Consider the following 20,446-nt stretch of genomic DNA (forward strand, 5'->3'; position numbering starts at 1 on the left):
CCAGGTGGATCCTTAAGTTTGCTGAGCCTCAGGGAATTTTTTAAAGTTGACATGGCAGTGGTTTGGCTGACCTGACAACACATACTGCCTAAGCAGTAAGTAAGGTATAGCTGTAAGCATGACAGAATTGCATAACTGAGGTGGAAGTCATCTGCTGACCAAGTATTTTAATGTCGATTCATCAGCAGATTTAGTCATTCATTCAGAATGACAGTTTTATAGTCTGGGGATGGGTGAGAAGCAGTGAGAAATAATGCTAAGTCTTGGGATGAAGAAAAACATGACAAAACAAGCCCAGGTTGTTATGTATCTTAGTCAATAGAACAGCAACTCTGTGTTCCCAGGTTTATTCACAGGTCTATGTGAAAACCACCCCTCTTGTAAGCATGCAGTTCCCACTGGAGGTACAAGAGGGAAAAGGCAACACACAGGAGAAGCAATACACTGGAGACTAGGCCTGCATGGCAACAACTGAAAGGAAAAGGCAATTTTACTTCTGTAAAGTGTCCAAAATTCAGCAATACACCTAGGGTTTGGGTAGTGAGAGAAATGGAATAAGTTTTAGAGAAGATGCAGACAGCTGATGGGATTCCTCTTTACTGGTTGAACTGCTGAGCATTCTGCCAGAAGGTAGTAAATCCAAATTCATTTCCTTCTTCCACCAGAGGGGAATTCAACTCCCTCATAACATCTCCAGGAACAGCTATAATCACTTGGCTATGTTTGATGATGAATAATTCTAAATATTTCTCATTGTAGGTGTTCCACTTGGCCTGGTCTGCTTAAATTAACTCAGAGAAGACATGAATGAAACACATGTCATGGTCAGACACTTAAGACACTTAAAGGAGGTAGGCACTTCCTTGGGTCAACCCTTACTGGCACAGTTGAACAGTTTAACTCAGTCCCTGGATCCAGACATCAAATAAAAAATATTACATGCCTCCATCTAATGGATTCTGTCCATCCAGGTAGCCTCTAAAGCTGGCTGCTGTATGGCTTGGGTTGTAAACTTAACAGCCTAATGCTAAGAACATTTTCATTCACAGCCGTGGAGCACTGAGAAGAGCCTGACTAAGTCTGCTCAGCAACGTCTTCATGCATTTTCGGTGGCTGCTGTTTTGTGAATTTATCTTTGAGAATTATTTTTAAAATTAAAACCTATTCTTTACATTCATACCAAGCTGACTAACTGTTTGGGACAGAGAAGTCTGTTGCTTTTAAGCCCCACAGTCAATGAAAATAGCAATTACCAAACTTCAGTAATCCCCTATTTGGACCTACAGTCTGCACAGCAAACTCCTCTGCTGAGTATGTAATCTGGTCCAGGCCCATGTGCAGTCACAGGGAAACGACGTAGAGGTCTCCCCCCATTGTTCACACTGAATACCTGGAAGAAGAACATTGTTCAGCCCCAAGGACAATATTTTTTATTCTAGTTCTCATTGTAACCTACGAATAGGACCCTAGGCTGGCCACCGTCTGAGCTGTCTTCTGACAGACTTCTATCAACGGTCTGAGAAGATGGTATAGGAATCAGGCATGACAGCTGTATTTCTTAAATTTATACATGAAGTGGATCTCTGACACAGAGGTTCAGGTCAGTTTTCATCTCCTTCAGCTTTGGGAGGACTTGGAGAAATGTGACCCATATACATCATGTGTATATATATCGTCCAATTCTCTTTGACAATGTGTGCTTTATATGTGAGTGGAATATGAGAAATAAGGAACCATGCTGTTCAGTAAGAGTACATTCTAATGAAAATCCAAGATGTAAAACACATATACTACTTGTGTAAAACCTATGCAACTGAAGTAAATTCATGGGAAGTGCACTTAGAGAAATCAGAGCGAAGAAGTCTATGAGAAAAACTGCTATAATAATTTTTATTTCTACTATCTGTTTTGATGCTAAGCAATTCTTGTAAGCACAGGCAGTTAGAAATTTTTAAACTTCTGAGGAGAAAAAAGTATAGACAAATACACATAAACATCTCTGAAGATGGATTGCTAGTAAAATGATCTGACATGTTTCATGCGAATGTCTATTATTCAAAATTAATTTTTAGTACAGAACAGAATACACTTCTCATTTCCACCCCCACTCTTTTTATGGACTTGGTGCTGCGTACGACAGCTACACATTGGTATTATTGCTCCACAGTAGCCTCTTCTTATACATCTGTGCACTCTTGTCCATGGCAAGTACACACTTGGGTGGGTAAGCAGGCATTATCTGAGCAAAGCAGGGAGTAGCCTATGTGACACACCATAGTCGATAGCAGTGAGGTGCCTACCTTCAGCTGGCTGCAAAATTAATGAAACTGCAGCTGTTGGCGAGACCTGACAGCAGTTTTGGTTTAATGACCCCTTTCAGGCCAACCATCCAATTACCCCTCAGAATATTCAAACTGGATTGTCATTTTCAAGACTGTAAGTCCCATTTTTCCAAAGGGCTTTGGGCCACTGGCAGCTTACCTATTTTTATCACCTCATTCAGGCATTAAGTTAATTGATGTAAACATAAAGGCCCCAGGGACTCAGCTAGCAGGTGAGTGAAGGTTCCCAACACATAGTTTTTTGAATTTACTGTTTACTTACTGTTGTATTTAGGTAGTCTAGGCACCAAACTTACTTTGCGAAAGAAGTTACCAAGTTACTTCATCTGTATAAAAGTGTTTTTCTATCTGTTTATGCTATATATTCTCTTTCATATAGTCTTCAGTCAAACAGAATCTGAAATTCATGTGATTATTGAATTATTTAATAAGTTACTTCTATTAAGACTAATCTGACACTTAGAAGTAATGCAATATCAAGCCCATCGTGCACTTTAAAATTACTTCATAAATTCTTTATTGTGGTTGTTTTTTTTCCCAGAAGCTTCAGGTGTGGGGAGGAAGGCAGGGAGTTTACCTCCTGTGTTTAGAGGACATAGATTGTCTTGCTCCAGAGTATGTCCCCATAGCCCTAGAGCAATATTTTTTTCTCAGAAGAGTCTGAAAGTCTTGACAGAACCAGCATTAATTGGATGATGTGGCTTCCTGAGAGGAGGTTTAAGTAACAAGAAAGCTTGAAATCCCCGTGGCTTGAAATCCCTCCTTATGCATATTTAGACAATACAGTAATCTCAGTCACTGCTTAGGAGCAAATTAAACAGGATGGCACATTATAAACACCTGCATAAATCTATTTTTCCCCCTGGTTTTGGAGCATTTTTAAAGTAATCTACTGAAAGACAAAAACCTACTGGGAAAGCAGGGGAGGAAATCTATTTCCATGAGTTAAGCCAAACCAAGTAGTTTATGATTGTTTATTACTTATCTTCTCTCATTATAGTTTCATGAGAGGTGTTTGAAGATGAGAAAGCTGCATCTCCTACTGAATGGCAGGGAACAGATTGTTGGCACTGAATAACTAGTAACTAATAATAGTGATAGACAATTAAGTCTTCATCAAGGCACACCTGCTAGCCAGTAAACATTTAGCTGCCAGGTAGCTGACAGATGGCCTTGCACATAGCGAGTTAAGATACCCACTTTCTGGGTCTTTTTTCTCTATTTGTTTGCTAGTGGGTGTCACTGCATGCTGGCTTTGTTGGGAGGAACCAGACACTGCGGGGTGGGGTATGGGCTTGCTGTTGGCATCAGTGGGCAATTAGTACTGCTAACAGGAAGCTCAGGGACTCCTAGAACCTGTTGCAGCTGAAATCAATACCAGTGTGAGGTTAAAAATACCTGGAAAGAGAAGGTTATCCTTTGACAAAGCATTTTCATGTCATTCCTTTTTTTAAGCCATTGCAAAAGCACAGGCTAGTGCGTTTAATCAATGGCTTACAAAGAGCCACTGGGGGAGTAGGTTACAACTCCCAGTGTGATCTTTTAAGCAATCTGATGTTTCCTAACAATGGAGAGGAGAAATCAATTGCAAAGGTGGCTGCCGAATTTCAGTCACATAACTCCAGCCTTTCTCGCTGGCTATAACATCCACAGCCGACTTGGGAACAGAGACATCTGTGGTACAGGAAGCAGCTGAGAGTGGCCAGTTGAAAAAATCTGACATGCATTAGCAACTGTGTTTCACATAGGCTGACTAGAAGCAGGACTTCAATAGAAAATTGCATATTAATTGCTCTCCCTTTTAATTTGCACAGTTTTCAATGTTTATTTATGCCTGGATAGCCAATTTTGCTGACTAAATGTGTAATATGATGGGGCAGGGTGTCTTTGGTGGTGTCTCCCCTGAAGCACCAGAGCCCGCCACCCATGTACCTTAGCTATTTTGCTTCATGGGATTTAATGCACATGGATGTATTTCCTACCCACATTTCCCTAACAGCATCCGAGAAGTACTTGGGAAAGAGGAGAGCCAAGAACCGGCTACTGTAGCTGTCAAAGCAATTTGTGCATGATAAGAGCATCTGTTTTATATGGTAGCACTGCTAAGGGGTCCCATCAGAGGCTGAGGTCCCTTGGACTAGGCACCATACAAGTGTGCGAGGAGAAGCAGACCCTATATTCAAGAGTTATAAATTTAATTGAAAATAATAAAAAGTGATTGGGGAAAAAAAAAGCTTGACTTTCTGTAGGTTGCTTAGACAAGCTGCCTCTTGTAAGATATTGTTGTATTGCATCAAAGCTTTGTTTTAAATTTTCTGCAAGTTATGCAGGATATCCTACTCTGCAGCTCTGTTGTGTCACACAGAGCAGGGCTTTGCTCTAGAGCATGAATCCATTTTGCTGTGAACTTCAGGCCTAATTACAGCACAAAATACAGCAGCAACCTAATCACAAATCCAGTTTCCAAAAATGAGACAGACTCAAAATTCTTCAGTCAAAGGCACGAAAGCCTCTTGCTTGCTCAAAGTTTATCATTCATTTCCTTCTTCAGCTCAGCATAAAGACTCATTGTGCTCTCTTCTGTCCTAGGGTAAATCCAAAGTGTCTTTATTGAGATCATTGCTGTTCCTCGGCTGCCCTGCTGGTATGCAGGAACAGAATAATTAATTTTTCTGTTTTGTTTGTTTGTTTATTTATTTATTTCAAGCATATTTTTATTTATTCTAGAACATGGTGACAATAATAGCAAAACTCATTGAGCTACCCCAGAAGGATGTATATACAATTACACTTGAACAAAAGCCTCTCTGTAACAAAGTGACATTGACAGCAAAAGAAAAGCAAGAGAAACTAAGATCCTCTAGAGAGTGTCTCGTAGGGAGAGAATAAGCTTCTGCCAGTGTCAGACCTTCCCTTTCACAAGCCTGTAGGAAGCATTTAAACAGGAGGAAGAGGAGGCTGCATGTTCAAGAAATGTGCAGATGGCCTCTATATGTGTTTCTTAAAAAGTCACGTTGTGACTTTATCCTACCAACTCCCCCCCAAAAAGCAACCAAAACCAAAGCTTGCATTAGAAGTATTTGAACATCACAAGCTTCTCAGTAATAAAATCACATAATAAAAAAAAAGACATTCATTCCAGTGTCTCCTTCTCTGCATCGCTGCACCTATCTGGCACATCTGTAATGTGGAATGCTGTCCAGGAGAAACGATTTCCAGAGAACCTTAATCTCTAAATCTAAACCAGGATTTCCTCACTGAGCAGAGGCAGCTCAATCCCTAATACCGCCCCCGCCATTCTGCCTTTCGGCAGTGATGCAACCACCAGATGGTGGCATTTCCACTACATAAGGTACTATTATGGCATTTGAATTGGCATGTAATTAACGTGATTCACACCACTGGTAGCATGTGTGTAATTTTCACTATAAAAAGCAGTGGTGTTTTAAAATTATGTATGACTGTAAAGCAAAGACCAACAGTTTTGCAGGACAATACCTAGCTATACCAGGAAGGCAATTAAGAATTAGAGAAAACTGGCTCTGAGAACTATCAATGACAGGCAGAGAGGAGCATTTTTCTCCTGGGTTACCTGATGACATCTGGGTCACATCCTTACTCCTGTGGATGTCTCCCTCTTCATTAGTAACTGGAGTTTACATCCAGCTCAGGAAGAAATGTTGCTTGGGATACAAGAACTACAGCTCAGCAGTGGGGGCAAGGAAGAACCTCTATATCCATATATCTACAGTCACTTTCATTTTTTCTCCCTGAGAAGTCCATCAGTGGATGTTCCCCATAAAAGGACTTGATGTGGACAGAGGTGAAGAGTTGGATACTGCTCCCTCTGCAGCCTTCTGCAAACTGCCACAGACTTCACCTTAAAAAATAACTTTATCCACTTAATTTCAAGCTAATTTCTCACATCAGTCTTATATGTCATCAGAGGCTCAGACAGCTGTAGCCAGGAGTAATGATATAGAGTAGTGTTTTTCACCCAGCCATTTTCTGGAGCTGAGATTCCTTTCCATTTGACAACCAGGAAACTGTACTGTGCCTTCCTAAATTTTTACTATCTTCTGTTGTAACTCCTAAAATGTTTATTTGGAACATAAGATTGGAAGGGTCCTTCTGGGTCATTATGTGCCCTGGTGACCAGTCTCCTACTGTCAGTCCCTTAATAATTAACTACTAACTGCCTCTACTATTTCTCTACTAGGAAGTCGTACAGGATGTTAGACCTCCAATGGTTAGGAATTTTCTTCTGTTTTCCAGACTAAATTTGTTCATTCCAATTTGGACCTATTTCTTCCTGTGGTTATGTCAACATTTGGGGTATCAATGTTTCCCTTCTCCTTCCTGATCTTTCCCTCCTAGATTATTCCATGGAGTGACACAAACTCATCTCAATACAAAAGATAAATTAGCAGTTGCCTATGTGAAATGAATCTCAGATCTCTTAAGAACACTTAGAGGGCAACTTTTATCTCTCTCTCATGATTCCCGCTCTTCCACCTTTTTTCCTCACACATGCATTTACTCAGAAACATAGACTCTGCGTATGGTAATGTGGAAGGAGTATTTTATGGCTTTCATCTCTTTACACATCTGCCCCGACATAGCTGCACTATCAGAACTCTCTAATTCTAAAAGAGTTATGCCAGAGAAAAGAGCTGCTGCTGCTGTTGCCTTACTTGGGAGGGGTGGCTTTCCGCAGCTCTGCTACTGTAGCCTGCAATTGCCTGAGAAGCCTTTTAACAGTAGAGTACACCAGTTTTCTCATATCAGCAAAGAACTCCTTGTGTAAATACAACCTTGTTCAACATCCTGGCAACCCTGGCACAGAATGAATAGAGCAAGCAACCTGCTTCCTCACCCCTGAAAATGGATCTGAGCACATTAGCTGGTGCTGTTGGTCAGCTGGAACAGACATTTCTTGGCTGGTACTTCCTGTGTCATTAATAGGTGATTTCAGACGCCAGGGCTGTAAGATGGAACATTGAAATAATACACGATTAACAATGAATATTTTAGTGCATATTTAACCAAGAACCCATCAACATTTTTTCTTCTGTTTAGTTGCATTTGTTGTGCTGTTTCTCCAGTGCCCGCTTCTCTGTGTTACAGCTGTACGCTAGGAGACACTGTGAACCAGGGCATGGAGCTGAACCTGAAGCGTACCCACCTGGCACAGGAATCTTCCTGAAAAACTCTGCCGAATAAGGAAAGCTGTGGAAATCTAGGGAGAATAGGGGCAAACAGCATCCAGTGTCTTTTATTAGAATACCATGGAAATTTGGATAGAGAAATATTACTCCCAGAAGACTGGAAATCATAAACACAGGTATTACTTATCCAGTTTAGCAAAACTACTCCTTCTCTTTGAGAGCTTTTACTGACTCACAGGAAATGACTATGCAAAGTGCGGCTGCCAAACCGTGCGGGAGCTTTTATGTGGAACAAGAGCAAGTCTGGTCTCTGCTTCTCTGTCTCAAGTGAACTAACTGTGGATACAAGAAGCAAATATGCCCATGGGGACTAGCCAGTTAACAGCAGATTTTATTCTGTAGGTTTTATTTTATTTTCTATTTTGTACTGCAACAAATGAGAACGCATCCCTCAGAACCTGAAGAATGTCATCGTATGTTTGCATATAAAGGCAGAACTCAGGTAAAAGCAAAAAGATCCTTCCAGGCACGTTACAGTGCGCTCTGACAGCAGAGTGCATTGGACACTTAGAACAAGATAAAACTTTCTTCTCCTCCTTCAGCTAATATAGAACAGAAAACTGCTCTTAGGACACTCAAGAAAATTAGAATGTAACCCTTCTGGAGTTAACTTTAAAATCCCATTTTATTGCAGTGCAACCCTTACTTTACTTTACATCTGGCAAAATGTCACAACAGCATGGTATATCATTACTCTCAAGTACTATTCCAGTTGCACCGGGCTTAAATCTGCACTTCAGATTATCGCTTACCCTTCCTCTGCCTGTTCTCACAGACACATGATATGCCTTCCCTACCTGAAATGATAATAGACATCCAAGTTTTATATCAAGTGTTGAAGTCACGTGTCCTTATATTTTGTATTTTGTCACTTGACACAGAAAACCAGTGTATAGGAAAAGGGCCTGTTTTGTATCACTTACCCAACTGAACAAGTGAAATGAAACATTAGCACCATTCAAAGTACTGGAAATTGTTCCGTTGTCTTTAGTGGGCCAGGATTTCTCTTTAAAAGATTGGGCTTTGGCAGTTATCTAATCTTCTCCATTTTATTATAGTGAAATTTGAAATAAGATGCCCATTAATTCCCTCTCTTTGAACAGATTATAGTAAGAACCATCTCCTTCATTTTGCTGCAGCCTGAGATGTAAAGTATTTAGGAAATAAGTTCTCCAAAGCAGTCAGTAGATTCAGATTCCAGGCTGATTTCAGGTTGTTCTCTGCTTTATAACTTTCAGAAAAATATAATCTGTACCTACCTTTAAAAATTATCTTTAAGCTTAATAAACAATAAAAATACCATCAGGACTTAATAAGACAGTCAACTTGTGGTTGCAGGGTGGCAACTAGATAAAGCTCATGAAAAATATAGAAATTATTAAATCATTAATATGGAAGTACCAGTATTGTAGAGTATCATTTCTATAGACACATTTACTGGCAAAAGCTGAGTAGCATCTCTGAAAGACAAAGAACTGCAATCTGTAGTCAAACCTAAAAGGCCATCTTTTCAGGTGAAAATACACTGAACAAGCAGTTAGCTAAAGCTGGAAAAAATAAGGCTTTCTTTATTGCTGAATGTGAAGGTGGAAAATCCTAGATAATTGCATTATTAAAGAGTGGAGAGGTGGTACAGACCAAGAACCATCATAAAGTTACTTGGCAGGCAGCTGGGTGGGGAGCATACTTATAGCAGCTGGCAGACTGTGTTCAATTTGGCTATCAGAAATGGACAAACATGCCAGAAGGCAGCAGCGAGCGAGAGATGCTCCATGACTTGATGGAAAGATAAGGAACTTGGACACAGAGGCCCAAAACCCAAACAAAATTTTGTCAACAGAAAACAGAAGAAAAAAATATATCTGTGATTTAGCACGTTATTTTTTTCCCCTAGATCTGCATGTTTTCCATGTTAGTAAAATAAAAACTAACATACTATTTAATCTTATGTAAAACGTGTGTGTGTTCGCGCGTGTGTCTGTACATACACGCGTGCCCTTGAGAAGTGAGACCAGACTCTGAACCCCAAATAAGCGGTGGCTCAGGGAAATGTACAACTGAGCCCCAGGGCAGACGTCACTGCTTGTGGGAGTGCAAAGCAGCAGAGCTTCCCTCCCATGAAGGCATATCCCCCAGATCCAGGTTACAGGAAGGAGCAATATTGCTATCCACCTAAGCAAGGGAGAGCTGAAGATCACGCAGGTGGAATGGAGTGACACCCACGTGGCAGTCTGGCAAGGGTCCAGCTAGGGAGAATGCTGAGAAGATGAAATCCTTACCTAAGGTGATTAAGCAGAGTCCCATTTAACTCAGCAGAGCTATGACATTTTACACTAACTGAGGATGTGGCCCCATTTTCTCCCCTTGTTTCATGTTCTTATTCCTGGTCCATGGGAAGGCTGAGATTGTGATCACATTACACCTTGTTTGAGACACGCAGACCTGCACACCTGCTGTTACTCACTGTACACCTTCCGTTCTAGTTCACTGGGTTTTTAATTGTGTGCTTTCATTTTATGCTCATGCAGGGACAAACATGTCTTTTTAATTCTACCTATTAGCATTGTCCTCTAATCCCACCCTTAAAATAGCAGAACAAAGGCAGTAAGTAAAATCTGTTTTGCCTGAATGAATTCAGAATGTATTTTTTTAAAGGCAAAATACCAGGCTTTCATTAGCAGAGCAGTGAGTCATCCTATCAATTGTACCCAGAATAAATAAGAACTGCATTCACTGAAATTGAAACTGTGTGCTTTCCCTTAATGGGCAAGTCTCTCTGAGGAGAACCTGGTGAGAGAAAGTGATCCAGCTTTTGGGGATATCATTCCTTTCTCCTCAGCCATGCCACCGTGAAACTTTCTGAAATAATTTTTTTTGTGTGTTCCTAGAATCACGGAAGGCACATACGATGGAAAACAATAGTCTCTGTTCTTAGTTGCTAGCAAAAACGTCTCTATCACAAAAGTTTTCATACTAAGGGTATCCCTACATTCATTCCTGATATTGCATCTTTTATTCTCTTATCAACAGTACTTTTTTTAGTGCTGCTGTTTCACTGTGAAACACTATGCATGAACACATAGGATGTGTTCCCTGAACTGTTCCCTTAAATAGTATGTTAGTTTAGTATAAATAGTATGTTAGTTTTTATTTTACTAACATGGAAAACATGCAGATCTAGGGGAAAAAAATAACGTGCTAAATCACAGATATATTTTTTTCTTCTGTTTTCTGTTGACAAATCCCTGACCCCTAGAGTAAGCAGTATAAGGACAATAAAAACATGGAAGAAAAAAGGAGAACAGTGTGTTAGCAAAGGGCCAGAGTCTCGCACACTTGATTACCTCAATGAAAAGTCTCTTATTCCTGCAGTAGTCCCATTGACCTCGTAGGTATCTGAGGACTTCAGTCTTACAAGCATATCAGAATTTGGCCTAAATTCTGGATTAAAATAATATGATGGAAGAGTACTCTGTATCAGTTGCCTATCAGGGATCAAGGCTACCAAGCAATTACACCAATTCTCCAGAACCAGACTTGGCTGTCCTTTACTGAAATTTTCACTAGTACACAGCTGTGTACGGTAAGGATTTGGGATGTGATTTAACTGAAAGAACTGACAAAATGATAGGTTTGTGTCATTATCTACTGGCCCTTTCAATACCTGCTTGCTTGCTTCAGAAAGAAAAACCCAGGGAAGTTACTTATACATTCCATTTAATGTGTTATGCGAGAATTCAGTCAAAACCAAGTACTTAATGTATTTGTAAAATGCTTTTTTTTTCCCCAGTTCATTAGAACTATTTCAAATTTAGATCCAAATTTACCTAGAATGTTAAGGAGTTTGTTTACAGTCATAGTTGGTATTACACCTCAATAATGTTACCTTCAGTAACTGAAATTCAGTGGCATTCCCAGAGCAAAACAGATACAAAAAAGTCTTCTTTAGCGTGGTAACTACAGCCTCTTCAGAGAGTACCATTTTATGTAGTCATTTGATCTTTGTAAGGCTTACAATTTTGCACTTGCAAGTGTCTGGTCTTTATCTGTTCGCTGGCCAGTCCAAATGATTTACCTAGGATCTTGCAAGATTATTTAAAATTTCCTTCTAGGAAGCCCAGAAGCTTCTGACTACTACTATTTGTGTATGCACTTGCTGTCATAAGAAACCTTGCTGGCTGCCAGCTGCTGTATCAATTCCTTGAAACAGCAGACAGGCAGGACAAGGTAGAGCAGTCAGAAGGTTGCTCTAATTGAAGACGGGATGCTTATTTGGCAAATTACTCCCTTAGTGCTAACTGTTCTTTGCTCAGTCCGAGTTTGCCACTGCAAAGAAATGTCACCATAGTTGTTAGAGATGGAGACTCACATTAGAACCTTACTCAGCATAGAGTTAATGTTACCTGTATATTTCTAGTGTTTTAGTCAGTCTTATGACTTGAGTGATGGCACCTGCACGTTTTCTGTAGGAACATACTCCACCATGTGATATGTTTCCTTTATTAGAGAAGTTACCTTTCTTCATTTTCTCCATGTAAAATTTAATCCTCCTCTATATAACAAGACTGCTTCGGAGGGCTCTAAAAGTTTAGGATTCTCTCTGTGGTCTGAATTATATGGGTAACCCAGATACTTCCAGGGCTCTTATCAAAAGAGCCCCTCAGCACTGAAATTTCCTTCATTTATAGAGAGCTAACACTCCACTTATCATCATGCACAAATACAGATCAGGTATCTGAAAGCCTAGCCATCCAACTACTTTTAATGCATGCATCCGTAAATGGTTGCTTGTGTTGAGAAATCATAGATTTCATTTTCAGAACTGCAAACTCTCAACTACACAAGCAAAAAGGTAAGTGCTCAGCATCTGTGTCAGACAGACCCTTGTGGTACCTCAGGCTGGGTGTTCATAAGGTGGGGCAGGGAATACATATGGATGTATTTGGAAATACAGGCTTTATTCTGTTTTGCTAGCAACAAAATTGCTCTGGCAGCCATTTCTTCCTCCATCGTCTGTGATGTTCTCCCTAACATTCTCTCTAATCCTATTAGGGTTTGTGGGACAGACGACTGGGAATTCAGTGCAACAGTCAACTCTCAATAGCAACCAGGAAAGAATCCCTTCAGGCCAAATATTCCCACAGGTATGTATACTCAAATCCCTCTAATAGCCCTTTAAGCCTAGAGGAAATATTTCAAGTGACAGAAGGAGGGAAGCATCGTGTTCTGTCCCTTCGAGCATGATTACAGCCATCATTTGAGGCCTGGAAATTGCAGGGTATATTTTTCCATTTCAGAATAACTCTTTCAGACATTTCATCATGATCTAAGTTTCATCAAAAAGGGACTACAGCAGAAGAACTTGATGATGAGATTAACTTTGGGATCCCCATGTTTTATTTCTAGTTCACTGGCTCTTAACATATTTATTAGTGACATTTTGCAACATCTTACGTCACTTGTGTCTGCAAGCCAAGACGTGATGTGACTAACAGAGAAGGGAAATCACGCATAATTAGATACAGCTAAGTATAAATATGCACCTTACTTCAAACAAAAAAGAGGAGTGCAAAGGAGGGGAAAGAAATTCTCTGTGACATATATTTTTAGACAGATTCATGAAAAAGTCATTTTTGGAATGGTTTTGATTACTCATTTTAGTCTTTCAGAGCTTCAAGTACATTGTTACAAGCTGTCTCCATCTGTCAAATCTCTCTTAAGTGATGCAGAGATCTACGCAGAGAGAAGAAAGAAATACCAGGTTTTCCTTAAAAAGCTTTAGGCCAAAATCTAACTATTTTTAAAAATAAGGTGGGTTTTTTCAGCTTTTTTTTCTTTTTTCTTTTTTTGGACAGCCACTGGTAGTAGAGTGAAATTTTCCTATACCCAGACCACAAAAAAATAAATGTTCCTAGAAAAGCTTTGCTAAACAAACCACCTCTTCTGTATTTCCATGCCCTGCTTAACTAGCTCATGTTTGCTAAAAGCCAGTAGTCTTGGATTTGTTGCTAAAAGAAAAATTGCTTTAAAAATGAAGGCAGAGGTAGTTCCTGGGTCATTCCAGGTTGGAAAAGATAAATGCATGAAAAGTTTCCGTATATAGTTCCTGTGTCTTTGAGTGTCTTTTTTTTTTTTTTAAAAAAAAAAGGATCAATAAAGTAGAAAATTAGAAATAGAAATATTTTTCTAAGCTTTATTGAATTTTCTGGTAATATCTGCTTTCAAGCCTTCTACCCTGATATTGATTTCTGGCAGTGTGCATATGTAAGAGGTACGTGCACATCTCTTTGTGAGTCAGTTGACAAGAGAAAGGAATGCCAGCAGCAGTGGGAACCCTGCCTCCCACCCCCATGCCTATGCACTAGCTGCTGAATGCATTTGGAGATCGCTGTGATGTCTCATCGCATAACAAAATAAGCTCCCAAAGCAAAACCAATCAGCAAGCCACTGCTAAGAAGTGTTTTTGCATTCTTTGATTAGCATCCACAATATTAGTAGAAAAACAGCATCTAAAAATAAGTGGATGAGGTCATGCTACAGAGGTGTTTTAACTTGCATCTGCAAATGTGAAACATCCAGTCCCGTGTACTGACACTCTCCCCTTACCATTATCAACCCAAGGTTATCACCACTGCCTACTGCTGGGTAGCTACTTCCTTTTCCTTTTCTTTTGCGCTTTGAGGCCACTTATGAGTCTCATATTCTACATTGTCCTGCCTGAACAATGACTGCAAGAAATGTAAGCAGTTATTCCTGATCCATTCGGCAACTCTGTAATAACTTCACTGCTCCAGCACTGACTGCGTAAACAATTTTTCCGACCACATAAAGCTCAGTGGATTTCTTACTGAGAGCATCTATTCATTCAAAGAAAATAGTATGAATATCAATGGAGAAAACAGTGTGAGTATAAATGGATGAAGTCTAGGTAATTCTAACAAGAATGAATGTAAAATCCTTTCTACTGAGACCTGGTCCTCTAAGTGATTTAGTACCCCTCAACATCCACTGAAATCTGATATTCAACAAACAGCAAGAAAAGGTTTCTAAATGATAGATTACAGGGAAAATAAGAGACAGGATGTCAAATCCTGAAAGACAAGGGATTTCTATTTATTTGTTATCAAGGTTTTTTGCATGAAAGTCTCTTTCATATACCAAAATTAATATCAATTTGCTGTGACTTCCTCTATTTCAATAAATAGCTTTGAAACTGTTGCAATCCCTCAGCTGCATTTAAACCGTTTGATAAGCAGCCTTTTGTCATATACTGATATACAATTTATATGGCTGAAATGTGCCTTTAACACAAATCAGAACTGAAAGGATCAAATAAATCTCTGGTATAATTACAGGGCTTCCAAGTGAGCTACAGTAAGATGAATTTTACTTGAGGCTGTATATTTAGCCTGGAAACAACCAGCCTGGGCATCTCGAATCGGACAGACCCAGCACACGTGCAAACGCTACAGCTGCCACCGTGATGCAGATGCAAATAATTCAGCGGCTTTGTACCCTGTGATTATGCACGTGCTGTGTAGTGGTTCAGATTAAAGAGTTAAACAAAGTGCTTCTCCCTCCCCTCTTGGCGGAAAGATAATTCAAACCCATCTGATATTCGCAAACAGTTGGACGGCAGCTGAGGTTTCATTAGGAATCCCACGTATGGCCAGAAGCAACATACACCTCGGTGTTTCCGGGAGCTGCAGGCAGCCAGAACAGATGGTAGAAATCATCATCCCCAGACAGTCATCAGGGGAACCTCAGGCCACATGCTTGAATTTTTCTCAATGAACCGCATACAAGGCAGGCATTCGATCCATGTGACGGCAGCTGCCGGGTCCTGGGGGAGCAGGAGGCGGCGGAGTGGAGGAAGGCTCTTGCAGGTTATTAACAGGTCACACTGTGACATTAGCAGTCCGGAAACATCGCCTCTCCCAGGGGGCTAAAACAAAAGCAAGGGAGAGGTTCCTCATAATTCAAACACAGTTCAGTGCTTACAGATTACAGCACATAATCTGCTTGGCAACAGCACAGCGCGTAGAGACTCTCTGCTATCTGATTTCCCTCTTTCTTCTAGCTGTTTCCATTAGAAATGTCAGAAGGAATCCTTGATGCAGTAAATGTCCTATGCAAATCTCGAGAGAGGAGGAGCACAGCTTCCCTGCGATTTTTAGAATGAGACCCAGAGGCAAGGTTGATGGTGATGGCAGAGTTCCCTCGTTCAGATGTCCGCAACCTTTCTGTTCCGTTCGTGACATGCCAGACACCACTTTTCTCATTGATCATTGCTGCCTGTCGGAATAGCTGAGTCCCCTCTGTGAGCAGAGACTTGCTGCAACTATCTGTCTCATTAGAGGGAAATTTTCTTGGTGATATTTTGGAGGTAACAAGGCATTTGGAGGAAGAGTCTTAAAATACTGCATTTGACAAGGGGGATGGTTTTAAAAATCATTACCCCAGCCCTACAACTGCCCACCTCTTCGCTCTCACCCCAACCCTCCTATGCATAACCAGCCTTGCACACCAGTCTGCAGATGGAAAGCCTCCAAACCCCAGGCCTGCTTTAAACATTCTCTGTCCAGTGCTGGCAGGTCAGGGCAATGGTTCCTGGCCAAGCACTCCTGAATTACATCCTGGAGAGCACAGTAATATAAATACATATATGTGTGGGTTTGTGTGTACAGAAATAAGTGGGTGAGGGTGTGTGCGTGCATGTATTTGTAAATACAAATAAAATTACTTCATACCCAGAAGCTACTTCCTCTTTGATTGTTTATACATTCTAAGTATAAAATGGAGCTTATCAGGATCTGAAGCAGACAGATTTTGCAGTTAAATGTCCATTAAGTTTTTTGTTACGCTAAGTGAAGTTCTTCACCAGCCACCTTTCTGTATAGAAAAACTTGGTTACCTACCTCCTTTGCAGGACTTTTTTGGTTTTGGTGGTTTTTTGTTTTTGTTTCCTGCCTTGCACAGCAGACAGCCCTCACTCACACTCTTGGTCTTTTTCCTTTCCTACTGTGCAAGACACTGCATTTCCCACTCTGTTGTTTGCCTATCCAACCCAGGTGGCTCCTCAGTAGGTAGATCTCTGTTAATGCTTCTCAGCTTTTCCAAAAAAATTCAGTGCTCACTGGACTATTACTTAGGACAACAAATCCTAAGTCCTGTCCTAAGAATCCTTTCCGGTACATCCATTCTTTGTGATTTACAGGGAAACCGTGAGTGTGGACTGTGTGGTGTCTGATACACTGTGGTTTTCCAGGATCCATTGTATGTGAATTTCACAAATTGCCTGGCCAGCCGCAGAAACCTGGATTTCTCATGCAAACACTGACCATTTGTCTAGGACTTCCAGGAGCCAGGAAGACTGGCTAGGGAGGGAGAGAAGTGAAGCTGTACTTGGTACTGTAAATTGATTACAGTACTCAGCACTCAAATTGCCTATTAAACCCCTTTGGAAGTATTTACTCATACCTGCAATATGGGGTGAAAACCTGGAACCTGAAATTACTTTGCCACTCTGTTAAAGATTAGCTAGCCCAAATGAGCAAGGCTGCAGATCTGTGCATGTTGTCAGTCCTGAGAAGTAACACACAGTCCGTTCAGCAGCTCTGTGAATTCATCAGACTTCCTGGGAGGTCCCTCTGGCACTGTTATCTGGGATCCCTGGCATCTTTTGGAAACTGGCAGTGTCCCAAAATATTTTCTAGAAGTGACCGAGGGCAATTTAAAAATGGGCATGTGCTGCATCAAGTTGGGATACTAGACACTCCTACACTGAGACAGTGTCTGAAGAATGACTCTAGGCAGGACCCTGTGCTGCCAGTGCAGCTGCAGCAAGGCTTCCCTGGCCATTACGAAAGAAGCAAGGTTTGCAGGGAGAAGTAATGTCTTTTATAGAGCAACTGTCAGAACCGGAAAAAATGAGCAATGTTTCATGCTCGTAGTACCCTCTTCAAGCCTGAAGCCAAAGCAGGGACTTCATGTGTGGGAACATAGCTGTTAACAGTGGTTCTTAATTTTCACAACCACTAAGGTTTGTGAGATTGGAAATGATGATGCATTACATTCTTGTGCCAAAGTCTCACACTTGACATCCTTTCAAATCCTCTTATTGTCTGGTCATATGTAAAAGACCTCAGTTCCTACAGACCGGTGCTTGTGCTGGCTTGTTGTAGTTTATGTACTGCTGTCCCACTGGCATTTTTTAAGAAGAATATGTGGTGGCAACAGTAAGGACTCTTGTCAGGACAGCAGATTGATAGGAATGCAAGTGAGAGGTGTGGTTGTTTATCTGGGGCCGAAAGAAGAACTGTGCAAAGTTCAGCCATAGCAAAACATTGCTGAAGAAAACATTCCTTTTTTTAAAGACAGTTCTATTAAAAATATGTTTTCCCTTTAACATGGAAATTACTTTTATCCTAGCAAGAATTATCTACAGTACTATGTCTAGACACGTTCTTCTTTATTAGAGAATATTTTTGTATAAACCACTTTCACAAAGGGCCTTTTATGTTCCACCAACTGATGAGTGTTAAAGTCAGTGCAAAGAACAGCATTTTAAAAGAAAAAAGTTAATGATGTTGGATGAAATTAGAATTTGTGAAAGAAGTCAAGCTGACAGTTCCCCATGAGCTCCATAGTCACCCACAGACAGATGCAGACCTGCTGGGTGTAAGGACCTAATGCTATGCCACATCCCTCTCCTCTCCTGCCCCTAAGTGCCATTCAGTGCTGCACATGTTCTCTAGCCCAAAGTCCCCAGTGGCCAACTCACACTGCACTTCCCCTCGTCCAGCCCCATCTGGGGCTGCAGCTGCAGCTGCTCCGGCCCAGCTAAGCCCAGAGTTTTTCCACAATGTCCCACCAACACAGCAATTACTCCATTACATCAGATGTGGCACATCAAGTCTGACAGCCTATCCACCAGTAGTCAGTGTTAAAGGTCTCAGAGTTCAGTGTAAAAATCAACAACATCAAGCACCTCTAATCATTCTAACACAAGGAAAATATTTTTAATTTCTCTCTAAGTTTATATTGACCATGTTCCCTAAAAGTCTTTCTTTTTAAGCTAGGGTAGCTAAGGTTATATTGCTCATTCTCAACTTGTTCTTGTTTAAAATCTCCAGTGGAGTGAAGTTTTGCAGGTTTCTTACCTTTAAGGTTACTGCTTTTGTATTGCTGTGCATAGGAACTCTAATCAATATTTATTTAATTACCATGTGTCCATTACTTAACTAAAATAATGATGGTTTTTGTATGGGAAGCCTTTAAATGGAATCTTGCTTTTATGAAAGGATTTCCAGAGTCATAAATATTTTGTGTTGTTCCTTTTTAGACTTGAAGTTTTGCTTTAGAAATGAGGAAAAAAGAAATTAACACTCTTTTCGAGGAGAGAATGCACCACTTATTTTTTCAAGGTGTGAAGATGTGCACTTATAACATGTCTGTTTTCATTCTCTAATTCAAGATGACAGCTCAGTTACATGTCCATTCACTTCCTGCAGGGGATAGAAGCAGCAGTGGTGAACGACGTATCAATGGGAATTGGACAAGGCTGTTCAGCTCATTTTACCATATGCTACAGACTCCCAGACATGATAGCACGACATCATCTCTTTCCTGCTAATATCAGCTGAATGTACAAGTTTTATCCTAAGAAGAGCTCATTCAAAATCAATAAATGCATGGGTAAAAATCTTAGCTTTGGAGTACAACACCTTCATGAGGTACTGAGCTGCACAAAATGGTAAGGAAGATTGTAGTAACAAGGCTGAGATGCTGGATCACAGCAAAAGTATGTGGTCACATGCTACATATTAAGGGAATAGTCTGTGCCAGTCCTGTGGCATTAGCACAATATGAACATCCTGAAGCAGAGCCATGATCAGCACATTCCCTTTCGCTCGCTATAGTGGAGTGAAAGGACAGCTTCACCAAAAATGTACTGGCCCATTTGCAGACAAAGCAGGGAGGATATTACAGCTTTGGCAAGGCAATGAATCTTGCAAGGCCAAGAAGGAGCAAACTAGACCACAGTGGGGAAAGAAACTATCTCAGAGCAAGCTTGTGCTATTTTCCTAACCTGACACAGTAGTTTAATAAATCCTTGGAGTGTCAGGAAGAAGCAAGCTGAGAAAGGTGACGGGAGGATACCAGAGATGCAGCATTAATTCAGTGTGATCGGTGACTCAGTCACTGAGTTACTGATTGCCAAACATAATCCTGCACCTTCAGAGAATATGAGCACACAGAAAGCTTTAAGAAAAGCAAAGGTACATTAAAAGCATACATGAGAAAGGCAAACAGTAAGAAAATAGGAATGACAGTGAATAGCAAACACAGAAAAGGAAGCAACAGAAATAAAGGCAAATATGCCCAGAACGAGCAATGGACAGAGAAAAAGGTAAACAAATACGCAAAAAGTAGTGATTAAAAGAAAGGTTATCCCATAAATCTTCCTGGAGTTTTTTTGAGCCTCTGAAAAGGGGATTCAGTTGTAACAATGATCTTACAACATAAAGCCAGAACGGAAATTAAAACCTTCTTTAATTAATAGCTATATAAAATTCGTGATTGTAAATAATAGACTTCTGTTTTTACATTGTTTGTCTTTCACAGTTGCAGGAAAAGGTCTGGAGATACAAATGACAAAGGGTCAAAATCTATATGCAAATAAAAAAAAGGCAGGAAAAAATACTTTTTTTTTTAATGAACCTTGGACGGTGGCAACAGTGAAAATATTGTAACCTTGCTTTGTTATCACGCTATCAACTGTACCAGATTTGCACATATGCAAATACTTACGCATTACTGATTGACTGATGTGAGAGCAGGAGGAAAACTCACTCTTTTGAAGTATTCTCTCAG

The 20,446-nt window shown here is 40.4% G+C and overlaps 1 long non-coding RNA gene across 2 annotated transcripts in view; it reads left to right on the forward strand.

The window, feature by feature from the left end:
• The window catches only part of LOC135314592 (uncharacterized), a 64,813-nt gene extending 44,918 nt beyond the window's left edge, over positions 1 to 19,895 (forward strand). Inside the window, exons 2-4 of one of the 2 annotated variants that reach the window (XR_010374115.1) lie at positions 760 to 851; positions 12,623 to 12,714; positions 19,084 to 19,895. This is a non-coding gene — a long non-coding RNA (uncharacterized LOC135314592). Of the gene's footprint in view, positions 1 to 759; positions 852 to 12,622; positions 12,715 to 15,650; positions 16,260 to 19,083 lie in introns of those variants that run through there. The other variant, XR_010374106.1, reaches the window with a different exon arrangement.
• The last annotated feature ends 551 nt before the right edge of the window (positions 19,896 to 20,446 follow it).

The sequence above is a fragment of the Phalacrocorax carbo genome, chromosome 1 (assembly GCF_963921805.1).
Source record: "Phalacrocorax carbo chromosome 1, bPhaCar2.1, whole genome shotgun sequence".
In the NCBI taxonomy this organism is placed as follows: domain Eukaryota; kingdom Metazoa; phylum Chordata; class Aves; order Suliformes; family Phalacrocoracidae; genus Phalacrocorax; species Phalacrocorax carbo.